The sequence below is a fragment of the Mustela nivalis genome (assembly GCF_964662115.1).
Source record: "Mustela nivalis genome assembly, chromosome: X".
In the NCBI taxonomy this organism is placed as follows: domain Eukaryota; kingdom Metazoa; phylum Chordata; class Mammalia; order Carnivora; family Mustelidae; genus Mustela; species Mustela nivalis.
The window spans coordinates 88,754,461-88,772,358 of record NC_139040.1 but is presented as its reverse complement, the minus strand read 5'-3'; the positions used below and the strand labels follow the sequence as shown (position 1 = coordinate 88,772,358).

At 46.9% G+C, this 17,898-nt stretch overlaps 1 protein-coding gene across 5 annotated transcripts in view; it reads right to left on the bottom strand.

The window, feature by feature from the left end:
* Nucleotides 1–17,898, bottom strand: part of FAM156A (family with sequence similarity 156 member A) — a 41,422-nt gene that overhangs the window by 11,762 nt on the left and 11,762 nt on the right. For 2 of the 5 annotated variants that reach the window (XR_014307179.1, XR_014307181.1), the window contains 2 exons: nucleotides 8,595–8,689; nucleotides 7,322–7,818 (listed from right to left, as the gene is read on the bottom strand). The exons of 1 other annotated variant lie outside the window; for it this stretch is intronic. The gene's annotated coding sequence lies outside the window, so the exon portion shown is untranslated. Of the gene's footprint in view, nucleotides 1–7,321; nucleotides 7,819–8,594; nucleotides 8,690–17,898 lie in introns of those variants that run through there. 2 more of the 5 variants (XR_014307180.1, XR_014307182.1) reach the window with 1 other exon arrangement.

Here is a 17,898-nt window from a genome sequence, read left to right as displayed (position 1 = left end):
CAACACGCAGCACGGATTGTCAGTGCTAAAAGAAAAAAAATACAATTCAAAGCAACGTCCTGAATACACGAGCCATAGGTTAGCCCATCAGCCCATCTCAGAAACACAAGCCCCTTTCAGGCCCTTCGGTCTTCCTCTGGTAGGCTCTCCCTCAGGGATCGTGGTGAGCCTTTGGGACCTACTTCCTCCAACACTTCTCTTCCCCGTCAGGTCATCCCCAGTGTCCCAGAGATTGGCTAGCACTTTTTGAGTGCAATCTGTCTGTAGGCCTGTCAGTTGTCTCAGGAGGTGTGTAGTTTCAGAGAGGACAGAACCAAATGTGTGGATCTGGAAACCAACACTATGTTCCTGCATGGCCGACAGGTGATGAAGCCATCCATACCAAGATTTGAAATCAGGGCCCCGCCACTTACTCCCTGTGTGACTTTGGGCAGATAACTGAACCTCTCTGTGGTCAGTTTCCTCACTTGTAAGATGAGGACAATGATCTTATTCTGGGATAATGACTCATTCTGCTTCCTTCACTTAGATCAGGAAAAACAGTACTTTTCACAAACCATGAAGTGCTCGTCAGGTATCGATTACTTCCAGAGTTAAAAAGAGAATCTCTGCTTATCTGGATATCTGCTTGGACAGGCACAAAAGAGGGCAAGCGCATTTTTACCCCACAGACAACGCTGAACTTCACCTGAGCCATGACAAAAGCCACAGGAAAGAAATCTCCACAGGCTTTCGCCGTGCAGAAATGGCTGACCCGGAAGGACCACTCTTGCCCCTTCTATCTTTGAGAAGGCTTGCTGTTCACTCTTTGTCATACCCACCATCAGTCTCTTGGGCGACTCGGGTTTAGATGTGAGAAGGCCAAACACGGACCTTCCTCTTCTGGCTGAAGGGCCAGACAGTCTCCCCCAGCTTCCTGCTGTCTCAGGAACAGCCACTGAGACTTAGAAAGGTCAATCCTCCCGAAACTAGCTAGATACGGAGAGAAACATTTCCTGGTCCACAGACGGAGACTAGTCCTGAATGCAGAAACACCCCTACCTTAAATCTCTCCACTGTAACGTGTCTACTTATCCCTATGAAGAAAAGACAAAACCACCCTGCCGACACACACTGATCTTCAGATGGGGTGCTCTCCAGATTGCAAGAGCTTGAATAGACAAGCTCTCTCCTAGTTTTGCTTTTGCCTTTGCCCGCGTGCATGCCCAGCCTACGCAAAACCCCTAGTAAGAAAACAAAAGTTTGTAACACAGATGTCGCGCGTGACCCCTGCAAGGGACCCAAACAGGCTGTCATAGAGAAGCCCCTCCCTGGTCAGCCCACCCAGCTGAGAACGACCTGCGACGTCTGCGACGTGACCTGCAGCCCCCGGAAACGCTCCCGGGGATCTCAGGAAGTACTCGTCCTGTGCAGTCACTCTGATGCGCCGCCATGGGGGCGGGCTCAACCCTCCCACCACCCCGGCGCTCTCATCAGGGTTTCCATGCACCCAAGCCGCGGTCCACGGAGATGCGCCCACTGTGCCCCCAGACCGCCCGGCCCCGCCCAGCCCGAGAAAGGATAAAAAGCACCGGGCCTCGGGCCCCTGGGCCCATTCCTATGACGTCACGCAGCCCCTCCTCTCCTGGGGTGTGCGCGCGCGCACGCGCGTGGCTGGTCGGCCTAGGAAGCCGGGAGGACTTTTCCTCTCGGTGGTCTTAGTCTTAGCCCTTCCATTTTTGGAAGGTGCGCTTCACGGCCTGGGCTGAGGAACTGAGGGGGTGTGCTAGCCGCGGGGCGGTGGGAACCTGATCCTGGGAAGGAACGAGCAAAAGCGAGGGCCTGAGAGCGAGAGAGGGAGAATCTCCCTCAACAGGCCGTGTGCACATTAGTGTCTCAGGACTAGCGTTTTCCGAGCCAAGCGCGACCGGTTGCTGTCTGAAAGAATAGCTGTTTTTCTCTTTGCTCTAATTAGGTTGCCATTTTTAGCGGAGATGAGACTGAGACTTCTAATGGGCATTGCTAGAGCCCGGGACATCACTGGGCTCCAGTCTGTGTTCCAAGGGTCAGAGTCTGTTTCCTTGGTAGTGCCTCCTGTATTTCCTGAGAAAGTCTGTCTAGGAGGAGGGGCGTGGGGGGACGGGGGAGACACACACACACACACACACACACAGGCAGAGGTGTCATGATGTTGACACAGGAAAAGACGTGCTTTTAATAGGCTCTGTGATTCCTACACTGGTTACAATTACATAGACCGCAGTAATCAGATTATAAGCTGCAGCCTATGAGATCTGGAGAAAGAAGGCATCTTTGGTTGTCCTGTCAGCTGGAATACAGCCAATCCTGACAGACATCTAATGTGATCAGAAATTTAGTTTTATAATTAATCACAGGAGTCCATTTACATTTCCAATACAATTTCCTTATATTTACTACTGGGTGGTGTGTGTGTGTGTGTGTGTGTGTTTTAGGGTTGTTTTGCTTGTTTGGTCAAAAACGTAAAATTGAATGCCTTTCTTGCCTGAGCCTCTCAAGGTACCAGCAAGAGAAAGGATTAAAAAAAAGTATCCCGTATTTTAAGGAAATTTCCCACAACTCCCTATCAAAAGGGCAGCAGGGTCCCTACCTGGAAACTCTTGGGATTCAGTAAAATGTCTTGTGAAGAGTATCTTTAGGGAAGCACTGGTTCTGGTGTTTTTAGTTGGATACTGACTACCATTTCAAACTGTACTTGAGATTTGCATGAAATAGGTAAGTTACAGCTCTGGATTGGGAGAACCCAACCCTAGGGAAGGGTCTGAGGGAAGCACACCACAGGGAGTCAATGGTCGAGAAGCCAGGTTACTGGGAGCTGAATGGATGAGTCCCGGTGGTTCATTCAGATCGAGCTCCGTCTTTCTGGACAGCTGTCAGACTGAAACATAGGGCAGAGGTCACAAACACCTAATGTCTGAACTCGGTACGTGACAAAGTCTCTGTTAGAACAGCCACGTGGTCAGAAGTTTCAATGCCTACAACACAGCACCACAGACATAGGAGACCTCACCCTGGGACCGGAATATCCCCCCCCGCCAGCTCGGAAGCATCACAACCTGGACACAGACTCCCAAATACCTCATGGACCTCACACTACAGCTAGCAAAACCCAAACGATCCCAGTAACACATCGAGGGAAGCCAGCCACACAGACTCACTGGCCTAGATAAGAAAGCCAGGTTGTTGGGAGCTGGAGAGAATGAGCTCCAGACCCAGGAAACGGCAGCGAGGAGACTGCAATGCAGTGGACACACAAGATTTTAAACAAGGCACAGAACTCAAATTCCTGGAAACTCAAGAAATGAGGAGAGAGACAAGAAACAGCTCAAAGACAAATCAATTCTAAAATACAGACCCACATACATTTTAGGAACCTAACAACCTGCGACATAGAACGTTAAATAGCTCACAGACCACACACCCTGCATGTCACACAACCACAGAGCTCACAACCCTGCATGCAGACGCACAAACAGCACAGAGCACCTGTACTGTGAACACAGAGCTTACTCGGACACCCCCTGTCCTGTGACAAATAACCTTTTTGATCTCACAAGCTAGAGTACTGGACCCCCAGGCGCTCAAATATGCCAACCTCAACACACACTGTCAGGAGAGCTCAAACCCTAATTCCTAAAGTACTGCATGGCAACAGCCCCAAACACCTTCCATGCTGCACCCTGCACCCCAAACAGGTCAAATACCTCACACGCTGGGAGGAAGCCCTAAATAGCCCAGAGAACTCTCACTTGGGACACACAGCACTCCACAGCTCAGTGATCTCACATGCCGGCACACCCTCACACAGCTCAAGACATCTCAAATCCTGGACAGATCCCAAACCAGCTCAGAGAAATGACATCCTGCTCCTCAATACAAAAATTCACCCCATACAAGACAGATGTCAACGAGAGCCACAATGAGGTCTCACCCAGCCCCACCAGTGAGACACGGAGACCAAAAGGCAGAATTACAGAGAGCCTTTCAGGAACACAGCTGTCTCCAGGGTATTAGCCCCTATCCTAGTGGGCCCGTCCAGGCACCCGAGGAACCTCCTTTTCCAGAGGATGGGTGACTCACAGGTTTTGCCATTGTTGGCTGTTTCTGGACAAAGACAAAGCTGCACTAGGCCCAGGCCACGCCCAGGAGGGCAGCAGCCCCCCCGCCCCCCCAGGCTTGACACACAGTGGAGCCCTCCGCCCATCAAAACAGGGATATCGTCTAGGTTGGCAGTGTTCATACCATACTCAGGAGACTCACACTGTCCTTAAGGTCCCAGAGCCCACCTGCTGAGGAGCGAAAGCTGTGGAAGGTGGAGCAGGAGAGTCCCATGCTGCTCAGGGTAGGTCCGGTCCCCGCCACCCTGCCTTCAGGAAGGTCTGGCCGGCAGCTCATTCACCCTGAACACAGTGCTCCCTTCAGCCTTCTCAGCTCCTAACCCTTGCAGGCATTGCAGCCACCTGGTTTTCCCAGTGTCCACCGGAGCCCCGAACAGAAGGGACACCTTCAGCCAGCAGATCCTTTGCAAGCCAGTGAACATGAGTGGGGGAAGGAGATGGTGAAGGGGATCACACTGCCCTGCCAGGTACACGTGCCACAGACCACGCACGCACCTGACCACTGAGGGGTGCCCCTGCTCCACCCACCCCTCCACCTTATCATCTCCCCAAAGAGGAAAGCTGTCCCCTCCTCTCAATCCCTAATTCTGCTTTAAAGGGAAAGGTGGCATGAGGGTGTGCAAACTGTGAGGCGCATGCATTTCCCCCTCCTCTCGCCCCATGAGGCCAACAACAGAGCAGGGCTATTTCCTCATGGGCATGTATCTACTGTGAGGCTGTGGGATTTGGGGACAGAGCCTAATGTGGGCCCAACTGGTGCACCCTGTCCTCCTCAGGGGACACACACACTGGCCCAGCTCTGAGGCCACTTCCCCTGGGAACCGGGGAACACAGGAACCCAGTCTTACATATGCAGCCTTTCAGACTCAGGTGTGAATACAGTCAGGAATGGTGAGAAGTTCACTGACTTGAGAACCCGCCTATGTCTTCCTTACCTACTCTCACCCAGACATCTCCTGCTTAAAATCCCATCATTTAAGTGTTCACCTCTTTGGGCTGAGTGGGTCACTGTCGGATTCCCTGGAGAAACCTGGTCTGGAGAATGTCATGAATATGTCTCTGAAAGATCTCTGCCTATCCAGGACCTGCATGTAGTCTGCTGGGCACATAACGGGACACCGGAGAAAGATTTCACGACTGCTTATTGGGCACTGGTATCCATATTGTGGGATCCAGTATCCACTGTTTAAAAACCTAACTGGAAGACAGACTCGAGGACAGAATAAAAGCCAGTGATCTCACCGACCTGGCCAGCATCTTCAGCCTTTTTTGGTGAATGAGCAGCCTGAGGTTCCACAGCAGGTTTCCAAACGCTCCACTTCCACCTCCACTCTTCGAAGCCCCACCTATGCACCGTTAACCTCTCTAGGACACCCCGACCAGCAGCCATTGGGAGTTTTCTCCCCTGGAAGATCCTGGTAGACAATTCCATCTAGACCAATCAGATCCACTGGTGTCCTTCATCTCTGCCCTGCTCACCCATCAGGGAAGCGTTCACGTGCCCCACTGTCACCTTCTCTGGTCCCCACACGATTAGAATCTGTAGAGCTGACAGGTTGGGGTCAGAAGGGGGGTGATGGCAACCTTGGGGGAGGCACAGGTCCTTGCATAGTAATGAGCTCCCCTGCACCCTGCACACAATGGTTTGTTTGGGAACACAAGGCTCCCTCACTCCCACTTGTCCCTCCCAAAGCCGACTGCTTCTTCTGGCTCTCTCAGTGGTACATCCCAGTACAGGCAGGTACTGCCCACTACTCCTCTACCAACCTCTCACCCTCCCCTGTCCCCACACACTCTGGTAATTTGCTCAGAGAGGGTCACATCACCCCCAGCTCCCCTCCTACCTGGTAATACACCTAAATGGGTAGTGGATTGTTGTCTCTCGGTCTCGCTATTTATTCATTCATTCATTCATTCATTCATTTATAAATTTGACAGACACAGAGAGAGCACAAGTAGGCAGAGTGGCAGGCAGAAGGGGGCTCTCTGCTGAGCAGGGAGCCTGATGCAGGGCTTGATTCCAGGACCCTGGGATCATGACCTGAGCCGAAGACAGGCTCTTAACGGACTGAGCCATCCATGTGCCCCAATCAGTCTCACTACTCTTAAAATCCCCAAGGCGGTGGTGGGGCGGGGGGGGGGGGGGAGTGGCGGCTAGGTGGCTCAGTGGGTTAAAGCCTCTGCCTTCGGCTCAGGTCATGATCTCAGGGTCCTGGGATCAAGCCTCACATAGGGCCCTCTGCTCGGCAGGGAGCCTGCTTCCCCCTCTCTCTCTGCCTGCCTCTCTGCTTACTTGTGATCTCAGTCTGTCAAATAAATAAATAAATAAATAATCTAAAATAAAATCCCCACAGGCATCATTCGAGCTGCAGACTCCATGATCTTGTAGGCAGCCTGGGAGAAAGCGCTCAGCCTCCTGGCAACAGCCCCTGCTCCATGAATGGGGTGCTGAGGTGGCCAGCAAAGGGGCATCTGTTACCCCAGCCACCCCGAGGGAAGCATGAATTGGTAAAAGAACTTCGCAGGGCTCTGTGGCAACATCTATCAAAATCTGATTCCACCCTGTCCCCACCCTCAGTACAATTTCAGTTCATGAAACGAAGCGCACGTGTGCGTCTTCTGGGATGTCTCCCCAGCATTTAGAACAGTATCAGGTCCACAAGTAAGTACTTCAGAGACATTTCTGTACTGAAGGAACCTCTGATCCAGCAATCTCCACTGCTACCAACTGGTCTTAAATATTCACACAGGCACAGAGCTGTGTGTATAATGACAAGAAGAAATTTCTGGGGGAAAGAAACTCTAAATGGCCCTTAGTAGTCAACACCCTTTGGAAGGGGAAATGAGAGATGACGTGTTCGTATCATACCATGGAGCACCCACTGGCCTTGAAACGGAATGAGAGGAGCAAATCTGTACTGGCCAGAGAGCTTTATTTTGCTTTTATTTTACTTTTATATATATTTTTAAATGGGGAGTAGCATGTAAGAAGTACTCCCACGTCAACCAGGGTCGGTACGTGTATATGTGTGCGCACGTGCAGTCTGTAAATACGGGTAACAGGGACGAGAAGGACACACCTCATCCGGCTACAAGATTTGAACAGCTTACTATGTCTTTTGGGTGTAGCCAACTGCATTTCTAAAAATGGCCAAACACCTATTCAAAGGTACGTACTGCTTTCATTTAATTTTTTTTTCATTTTATTGAACTGCAAGTCGTGTACCGTCAAATTCACCCTTTTTAGTTGTACAGGCACAAGGTTGTGTAAACTGTCACCAGTATCTAATTCCAAAACAAACCCTTTACCATTAGCAGTCCCTCCCCAATCCCCTCTCCCAGGAACTCTGGATATTCACTACTGGGCTTCAGGTCTCCACAGATTTGTCCATTCTGGGTATTTCCACTAATTAGGATCACACATCAAACAGCCTTTGAGCATGGCTTCTTTCGCTCAGCTTAATGTGTTCAGGATTCATCCATGTTGTGGCAAGTATCACGGCTCCATTCTTTTTTGCCTGAACGTTATTCTACGATATGGTATCACCACACGTGATAGACTCATGACATGGCTGGCATTTGGGTTGTTTGCACTCTTCGACGGTTGTGATTAAGGTTGCCAGGAACATTCGTATACAAGTTTTTGCGAGAGCTTATGTCCTCACTTGTCTTCAATATACACCTAGGAGTGGGATAACTGGGTCAGACAGCAATTCTGCTTAACTTTTTGAGGAGCTGCCAAACGATTTTCCACAGCAGATGTTCCATTTTGCATTCCCACCAGCAATGTATGAGGATTTCAGTTTCTGCACATCCTCCCCAACACTTCTTATTTTCATTTTTGAAACTCTATCCATACTAGTGGGTGGTAAGTTGTAATTCATTGTGCTTTCAGGTTTTGTTTCCCTAACGACTAATATTTTTGAACACCTTTCCATGCCCTTCTTGGATATTTGTATATCTTTTTTACAGAAATGTCTATTCAAATGCTTAGCCCATTTTTAATTGGGCTGTCCTTTTACTGTTAATTTGTAAGAATTCTTTCTACATTCGGAACACTGGACCCTTATCGATACACAAATATTTCCTCCCATTCTTTGTATTTGTTTTTCCACATTCTTGTGGTGTCCTTTAAAGCAAAAATGTTTTTCCTAATTTTGATGAAGTTCATTTATATCCATTTGGCATTTACTATCTGTGCTCTGGCGTCATAGCTAAGAATCCGTCACCCAACCCAACGTCACAAAGATATACTCCTATGCTCTCTTACGGAAGCCTGATCGTTTTAGCTCTCACATTTTTTGATCCCTTTTGACTTAATTTTTGCCTGTGGTGTGACGTTTAGATTCAAATTCATTTCTTTAAATGTGAGCACCTAGTTGTCCCAGCACCATTTGCGAACAAGGCTGTTCTTTTCCCACCTAACTGTCTTGGCACTGCTGCCAACAAGTAACTCACCATAGTAGTATGGGTTATTTCCGGACCCTCAATTCTATTCCGTTGATCTCTATGTCCATCCTCACATCAGTACGACACCATGTTGATTACTGGAGCTTTGAAATAATGTTTGAAATCGGAATGCGTGAGTCCTCCAACTTTGGTTGTCTCCTGTGAGATGGTTTAAGCTATTCTAGGTCCCCGCAACTTCCACATGAATTTCAGGATCAGCCTCTCAATTTCTAAAACACCGCAGTTAGACTATCAATAGGGATTACGCTGAATGCTTCTTGGATCAATCTGCAGAATGTCGCGAACTTAACAACATCAAGTGCCCAATCCATGAACACAGGAGGTCTTTCCATTTATTTCAGTATGCTTTCCTCTCTTTCAACTGCGTTTTGTGATTTTCAGTGTGTACCTCTCACACCTGTTTGGTTAAATTAGCTCCTAAATATGTCATTCTTTTGCCTCGATTGTAAATGAAATTGTTTTCTTACTTATTTGGATTATTCACTGCTCATGTATAGAAATAGAACTGATTTTTGTGTATCAATCTAGTTTACGGTAGGGTTAAACCAACTATTGCAACAACAGAACTGAAGTCCAACTTGACTAGCGGAAAGACTGACTCAGACACCAACACTGACACCCTCTGATGGGAAAAGCAAAGAAGAGAGTCACGTTACATACACGGGAACAAACAGGATGGCGGCTACTTACTCATCAGAATCGCCGTGACCCAGAATTTTCAGATTCATGCAAATGCTTTTGAGAAATGAAGGTGAAACAGAAATTTCAAAGCAAACAAAAAAGCTGAGGAGAGGCACAGCCAACAGATCTGCCCTATAAAACATGTGAAAGGAAGTTCTCCGGGAAGAAGGTAAATGATAACCAAAGAAAATCAGGATCTATACAGACAACTGAACAGGGCTGGGCATGGTAAAGTCATGGGTGAATACGAATTTTTTTTCTAGTAATTCATCTCTTTAGAAGAGAATATCGAAAGTAACAATAGGAACAATATATTGCGGGGTTTAAGACACTGAAGGCAACCACAGCACCAAGGATGGGAGAAAGAAGGAGAGGTATACAGTCGTATGATTATTACAGTGTACATGAAGTGGCAGAATATCATTTGAAGGCATGGTGCGAGAAGCACCAATATACACTGTATACCCTAGAGCAACCATCTGAAAAGACTGTTTAAAGGTGTTTAACTAGTAAGCCAACAGTGGAGCCAGTGGAGATAAAATGGAATAACAGCAAATGCTCAACTGATCCAAAATTATGGCGGGAATAGGAAAATCTAAATAAAAAACACATATGATAGAAATATACAGCCAGCCAGATGGCAGATGTACACGTAAACTGTTAACACACTCAATGTACACTGCCTGCATGTCAATTAAAAGTCCTAATTTGTCCCTTCAGGTAAAAATAGCAAGACCCAACTACATACTATCAAAAGAATCGCACTTAAGCATAAATACATACATAAGTTAAAAGTAAGTGAATGGAAAATGTTACTGCTATGGTCGGAAGGTGTCTCCTCCAATACTCTTACGTTAAAGCCTGACCCCCAAAGATGATAGTGTTAGGAGGCTGGCCTTCGGGAGGGGTAGGTCCTAGGGCAGAGCCCACATGAAGGGGATCAGGGCCTTAAATAAAAGAAGCTCTGGAGAGATCCACTCACATTGTCACATTGTCTTTCCACTATGTGAGGGCACGACCACAAATCTGTGACCAGGAAGAGGGCCTTCACTAGACCCCAACCAGGTGGGCCCCTGATCCCGGATGTCCAACCTCCGTAACAGTGAGAAATAAGTTTGTGTATAAGACACCCAGTCTGTGGTATTTTGTGCCTGCACCCCAAACACACAGAGACACATATACCCAGCAAACGTGAATCAAATGAGTAGCTAGAGGGGCTAAATTACTATCACACCAGGTAAACTTCAGAATGAGGATCATCACAAGGGAAGAGACAGAGTGACGTAATAAAATAGAGGTCTCGTCATCGAGAAGATGAAAAAATCATGAACGTGCATGCGTTTTTAAAGCACAAGAGGTAAAAACTGATAAAACCAAGAACAAAGACAAATTGGTTATAATGAGAGCCTTCAGCATTCTCCTGCCCACAACTGAAAGTACAAGTGGACAATACAATCTGACACTCTATGGAAACACCTGAGCATGACTCCCCACAGAAATGACCTAACTGATACTTACAGAAAGACAGTGGAATTGACATTCTTCTAAAGTCACAGGCAGTGCTCACCAAGACAGGCCATACGCTGTGCCATAACGTAAATCTCGGCGTCTAAAGGACTGAAACACACACTAGGTTCTCGGACCACAAAGAATTAAAATAGAAATGGGTTGCAGCGAGCTATCCAGAAAACCACAAAATGTTTTGAAATTAAATGAGATTTCTAAGTCACGTGGGGATCAAGGAAGAAACTGCAAGAAGCTGAAAAGGAAAACACGGTGTATCAAAATTTGTGAGGTGAATCTAAAACAATGCACTGAGGGAAATTTCTATCATTAAATACTTATATTAGAAAAGAAGAATCGTCTCCGATCAATGATCTAAGCTGTCACCTTAAGAAATTACAAAAGCAAAATCAATTTAAACCCAAGGCAAGGAGAAAAAGAATTAATGGAGGTCTGAAAAGAAATCACCTTAGTAGAAATCATAGAATCGCTACAATACAAAGGAATCAATGAGACTAAGAACTGGTTCCTTCACAAGATCAGTAAATCTAATAGGTTTAGCCAGACTGGTAAAAATGAATGGGTGGCTCAGCAGGTTAAGTGTCTGCCTTCAGCTCAGGTCATGATCCCGGGGTCTGGATGGAGCCCTGGGTCGGGCTCCCAGCTCAGCAGGGAGTCTGCTTCTCCCTCTCCCCCTGCTTGTGGCTCACGCTCGCTCTCTCGGGCACTGGCTCGCGCTCTTGTCTCAAAGGAATAAAATCTTAAAAAGAAAAAAAGTCGTTAACCCAGATGGCCCTACATCTGTCAAAGAGAATGAATTCAATAAATCAAACACAAAATAAAAACCGTTCCCTCACAAAAAAATTAAGGCTTAAGCGGCTTCGTTGTTTACATTCTAGCTTCCAGGTAACTGAAGAAGAGTTTAGTTAAACTTCCTAAAGCATGTTACAGAGCCAGCCACATCCTGACACCAAAGCAGGACACCATCTCTTAAGAATACAAATTAAAGAGTGTGAAAAAAAAAAAAAAAGGGAAATATCAGTATAAAGTAGAGTCCAGAGCCTAGAAGGGAGAGCCATACTGCTCAACATCAATTACAGGAAGGGCTGTCCATTATAGAGCCAACAGAAGAATAATCAACATGAAAGAACCTCAGTTATTGGCCCCAACAGGCCAAGATGTACATGGCATCACCTATGAGATAGGGACTACTCCTGCAACTCAGCCAGCCAGCAACTGTCATCACTCTGAACTCTTGCTGTTTCTCCAATGGACTTTTGTTCCAAACAACCCCTCCCAACTTCCTCCTTCTCCACAAAATAACGTTCTTCTCCTTTGTTTGTTGGACTTGCCTAGGATTTTGCCTTAGGTTGCTTGCTCCAATTTTCTAATTCTCTGCTATTCCTGAATAAACCCATTTTTGCTGGTAACATAACTGGCTGTTTTACTTTTCAGGCTAACAAGAGCAATGTAATTCATGAACACAGATGCAGCAATCCAAAACAAAATATTAGCTGTTTGAAACCAGCAATACGTACAAAAGATAAAATACCATGGTGAAATGGCATTTGCTCTACAGCTTCAAGATGGGTTGAGTGCTTGATAATCAATCCCTCTAACTGACCATAAAACAGACTAAAAATACATGAGCATCTCAACAGATGCATAAAAAGCACTTGATTAAAACGTACTTGATAAAAACGCCTAGCAAAGCAGCTAGCTATAGAGAGGGATTTCTACCTTAGTCTCTTAGGGCGGATGTAACAAAACTACCACAGACTGGATGACTTACAAAAAGCAAGAGAAATGTATTTCTTAGACTTACGGATGCTGGGAAGCCCAAGATCAAGGTGCCAGCCAGATTCAGGATCAGGTGAGGCCCTGCTTCCTGCCACACAGACTGCTGACTTCTTGTCCTCGCATGGCAGGAGGGCTGAGGGAGCGCTCAGGGGTCCCTTTTATTAGGGTGCACATACCACACATGTGGGCTCCACACTCATGACCTGATCGCCTCCCAAAGGCCCCACCTCCAATTACCATCATACTGGAGAAAGGCTTCACCATGAATGTTGGGGAGATGGCAGTATTCATTCAGTCTATGGCAACATCCTTAAACGGATAATTGGCAGCTACAGAAAGAGCTAAAGCTAATATAACCACGAATCCTGAAGGTGTGAATGCTTCCCTTCTGAGACAGGGAACACGGCAAGTGTGTGTACTTTTGCCACTTCTAGTCAATAGTTTACTGCCTGTTCCAGCCGATAAAAAAGTCCAGAGGAAAGAAAGATGTAACAGTCATTAGTCACAGGCAAACCTGAATCCCTAAAAAGAATCCACAGAAAAGTTACCTGAAATAAGAGGCCAGTTCAGCAAAGTAACAAAATACAACATCAGTACAGTTTCAGTACCATAGAGTCCATTGTTTCTATATACCAGCCATAAACAATCAAAAACAGACATTGTAAAAAGCCACACTACAAAGTAGCACACTAAAAAACAGGAAGGAGAAGCATGCCACCATGTGCCACCATCGTCCCCACTTCCCAACTACAGAGTTGTGGCTCAGAGGTTTGGAAGCAGATAGTTCCTCCCAGAGGAATGAATTTTTCATTTTCAAATCAGTGTTTTGAAGGTTAGGCCCAGGGGCACTCTCAAAACAGTGGAGCCCGTGGAAAAGGCAACCCATAGCATATTGGTGGAATTCTTGAACGTAGAGGATCAACTGTAGGCTGGCTGGATTACCTGAGACAATCAGGGAGAAGAGACAGCTGGAAGGAGCCTGCTTGGGGTCAGAAAAAAAGATCTTTAACACTAACGTGGACAGCTAGCCCTTCAAAGGAGCAGGGATTTCACAGGTTTCTATTACGAAGCAACATAGCCAGGTACTGCTGAAAACAGCAGAAGCGGCCCCCACTTAGTAGACCTGAACAGCGGGGTTTGGTCCGAGGAAGAGACAATCCAAGAGAGCCCTGCCCGAACCAGTCTCCGCAGGGTGACAGTGGGCATCCCCGAGTCGTCTCTCCCTGAGGAGTAAAATCTGAAGCATAACACAGCTAGGATGGGGGCGAGGCTAGGGGGAGAGTAAGGAGTGAAAACAGACTCTAAATGAACCAGCCAGACACTAAACACCTAAACAAGCAAATAGCAGTAACAAACCCGGGAAGGGGTGGGATGGTCCAGAACCCAGAACTGCTACAGTATTTTAGACAGTGTAGCACCTGGACTAGTTTAGATTGTCAGGTTTCCAGACAAGGATAAAAAACCTGGGATACATGCAAAGAAACAGGAAAGTATGAAGAAGTGAGCCACAGAAACTGCCTATGGTTGTGACCAGATGACAGATTTGACAAGGTATTCCAAGTTGCTGTTATACACAGGTCCGAAGAACAAAAGGAGACCACAATCAAAGTAGTGGAAGGTATGATGAAAATGTCACATCAAACAGAGAATAACAATAAAGAGAGAACAATTACCAAAAAGAACCGAATCAAAGTTCTGGAGTTGACAAGCGCAATAACTGAAGTAAAAAAATTCACTCAAGGAGATCGACGGTAGTTGAACTGCCAAAGATTCAGCCATCTTGAAGAAAGACAGATAGAGGCTGCAGAATCTGAAGAAAGAGAGGAAAACAAGTGCGGAAAATAAACGGAGCTGCAGAGAAATATGGGACACTCTTTTTTTTTTTTTTTAAAGATTTTATTTATTTATCAGAGAGAGAGAGGGGGAGAGAGCGAGCACAGGCAGACAGAATGGCAGGCAGAGACAGAGGGAGAAGCAGGCTCCCTGCTGAGCAAGGAGCCCGATGTGGGACTCGATCCCAGGACGCTGGGATCATGACCTGAGCCGAAGGCAGCTGCTTAACCAACTGAGCCACCCAGGCGTCCCAATATGGGACACTCTTAAGAACACCCACCGAGATGCGGGAGAGTGCCAGAACACGGAGCAGGATAAATGAGAAGCGATTGAGACACATCACAGTAAAAGATGCTGAAAGCCTCAGGCAAGGAGAAACTCTTGAAAACAAGAGAAAAGGACCCTTCACGTATGGGGGAAAGCCAATCAGATAAAGAGCAGATTTCTCAGCAGAAAAAACGGAGGACAGAAGGAGGGGGATAATCATTCAAAATGCTCAGCAACCAACAATCTCACATCCAGTAAACTCTTTTTAAAAATGAAAGCAACATTACCGAATCTGCTCGTTAGTTCTAACCATTGTTTTGGTCTGGTGTGGTCTTTGTCAGAGTCTTCAGGGTTTTCTATGGATAAGAGCATGCCGTGCAAACCTGGGGTGCATGATGGCTAAGTACAATAAAGCAGACACAGAAAGACAAACACTGCATTGTCTCACTTGTATATGCAATCTAAAACAGACTCTTAGAAGCAGAGCACAGAACAATGGTTGCCAGGGATCGGGGCAGGGGTGAACCGTGAGGTGACAGTCAAAGGTCCAAACTTGTAATTATGCAAGATAAATACATTCTGGCGTTCTACTGCACACACCATGCCATTTGCTGATGATAACCGTGTTGTATACTTAAAATCACTACCAGATGATCTTATGTTAAGTGTTCTTACCACTAATGATAAGAATATAATCACCACACCCACAAGACAAAGGGGGCAGGAGGAAACCCTGGAAGGTGATGGTTCCATCTATGTCCTAGATGGCAGAGATGGCGTATAAGTTGTACACATGAAATACATACAGCTCTACCTATCAGTCATACCTCCATAAAGTGCACCTCTTTGTACCACTAATCACAGGTGTAATTTTTATGTTTCTTTGTATGATGGTTAGATTAACTACTCTCTGATGATTTGGCATAAACTGCACAAAAGCAGGGAAGTGTCTTTACTAACTACATCTCCCAGGCACCCAACACAGTGTCCAGATAGTGGCCGGGAACTCGGTGAATCACAGTTAAATGAACAGTCTCTCTCCTTATGCCTGTTACGCACTTGTGCACAAACACACACGGTCACCATTACGCTCCTGCAGATCAGTGACAGATCAGCTGGGCGGACACCCCGAGCTGGATTAGGATGTGGAGAAGCACCAGCAGCTTTGCTAGATGGTGGCTCTGAGCTTCTGTAAGGTGAAGCAGCATGACTCTCAGCAGGGCTAAAGAGCTTTGAGTCTATAGTAAAGGCAGAGGCCTCTGCGCCTTCACACACTCAGTGTCCCCTTGTTACCGCTGATGGTGGGTCCTCAGAATACTCATCACCACTTGCAGTGATTCCTTCCCAGACCTCGGGCCAGGATGCCCTCTCCCCACAGTAACGGAGCACACGATTTTCTTAGCAGAAAAGCAAGGCCAGAAAACAGGATGGCTGCGGTTTGTCCCCTCTTGAGGTGTTCTCGCACCTTTTATTCACTTCCATGTTTCTTCTTCGAGCCTCCCAACCCAACCTGCTAATTCCCAACCAATGACTACAACACCTGTGCCTGCGGCTCACTTGCGATGTAGGGATCTGTTGGAGGAGAACTGGATCTAACTGATGCGCTGTGTATTTTCTGTTTTCTCTTCTGAATCCGTCGGCTTCCAGACATCAAGGAAAGTACTCCAACTGGCCCACAAAAGGAGAATGCTTCAGGTGAGGCTGCTGCTCTCACCCACAGCCCAGCGCAGAGAAGTACTGCCTCCTAAGAACCACACGTCGCCCGGCTGCACCACAGGGGCCAACAGAGAATAAAAGTCTAAGAAATCTTCGTGCAGATACTCCTCTCAATGGCGCAACTGTCTCCTCCTCGGGATATGCAAGCTGCTATCTGGTTTGATTTGGTTTTGGCTGGTATCCTCTGGGGTGATTTCACAGCAACTGCAGACTTAGCTAACCTTCCGCCCAAAGCTCTCTGCTTCCCCCACGGCTCCTCTCTACTGAACCACAGATCTCCTCTCTCCACTAAATGCCCTGACTGGTGTTTCTCCTGGCAAGGATATCAAAGCTGGAGTCTTCATCAAAATGACTTAAAACGTGTAACAGAGGGCGCCTGGGTGGCTCAGAGGGTTAAGCCTCTGCCTTCGGTTCAGGTCATGATCTCAGGGTCCTGGGATCGAGCCACACATCGGGCTCTCTGCTCAGCAGGGAGCCTGCTTCCTCCTCTCTCTCTCTCTGCCTGCCTCTCTACGTGCTTGTGATCTCTGTCTGTCAAATAAATAAATAAAATCTTAAAAAAAAAAAAACGTGTAACAGAAACACTGGTTGTGCAATAACAGAGAAGATACAGCACATCCAACAGCGAACAAAACGTTATCTGCCAATTATCTAAGAGTTTTCACACTTAGGGAAAATGACTTCATGTGGTGTACTGTCATCCAGTCTTCATTCTATACATTTTTTAAAATGATGATTTAAAATGAGATTGGAGCGGGGAGGTCATCTACACTCTTTTCTCTGTTGTTTTACTTCCCAACATTATACCATAAACTACTGTCCATCATCATAATGATGGTGACGTCCACATGTACAGGCCTTGATATGAACCAGGTACCCACTTACTGATGTGCCTAGAGTGACTTGCCACCCCCCAGTGTTTCACGCACTGAGGAGACATCAGGATCAATCCATACCCAGATGCAATGTAATCAGATTAAGCTACTGCACACGTTCACCTGCCTTTTGAGCCAGAGGACACTGGACACTGAGGTGCACTGCAGTTTAGGGGCAAATCCCAAGTCTCTTTATGCTTCTCTCTGACCTGGGTACAACCCTGACTCTGCCCTTGCTGGCTAGGTGGCTTCAGGGAAGTTATTTCCCCTCCTCTTAACCTCTACGTGTCTCGGTTTTCTGGTTTGTAAAAAGGGGATGTTAACATTAAAAGTATTTACCTCCCAGTGTTGAAGAGACTTTTAAATGACTTTTAAACTTCTATCTGTAGAGAAAGAGCTAAAAACAATGCCAAGCCTATAGGAAGCCTCCTGACGTGTGAGCCTCTACTCCTATGTCTCTTTACATCTTTCTGCTTGTGCCCCTCATCCTTCCCCTTCTCTTTGCCATGACGTCTCTCCTTCTGCCCCCGCCCCCTCCCCCCGCACACCTTCACCTCACCCTCCGCCTTTCCCTCCCCACTGCCCCTTTCCTCAGACTCTCCAAAAACACTGTTTAC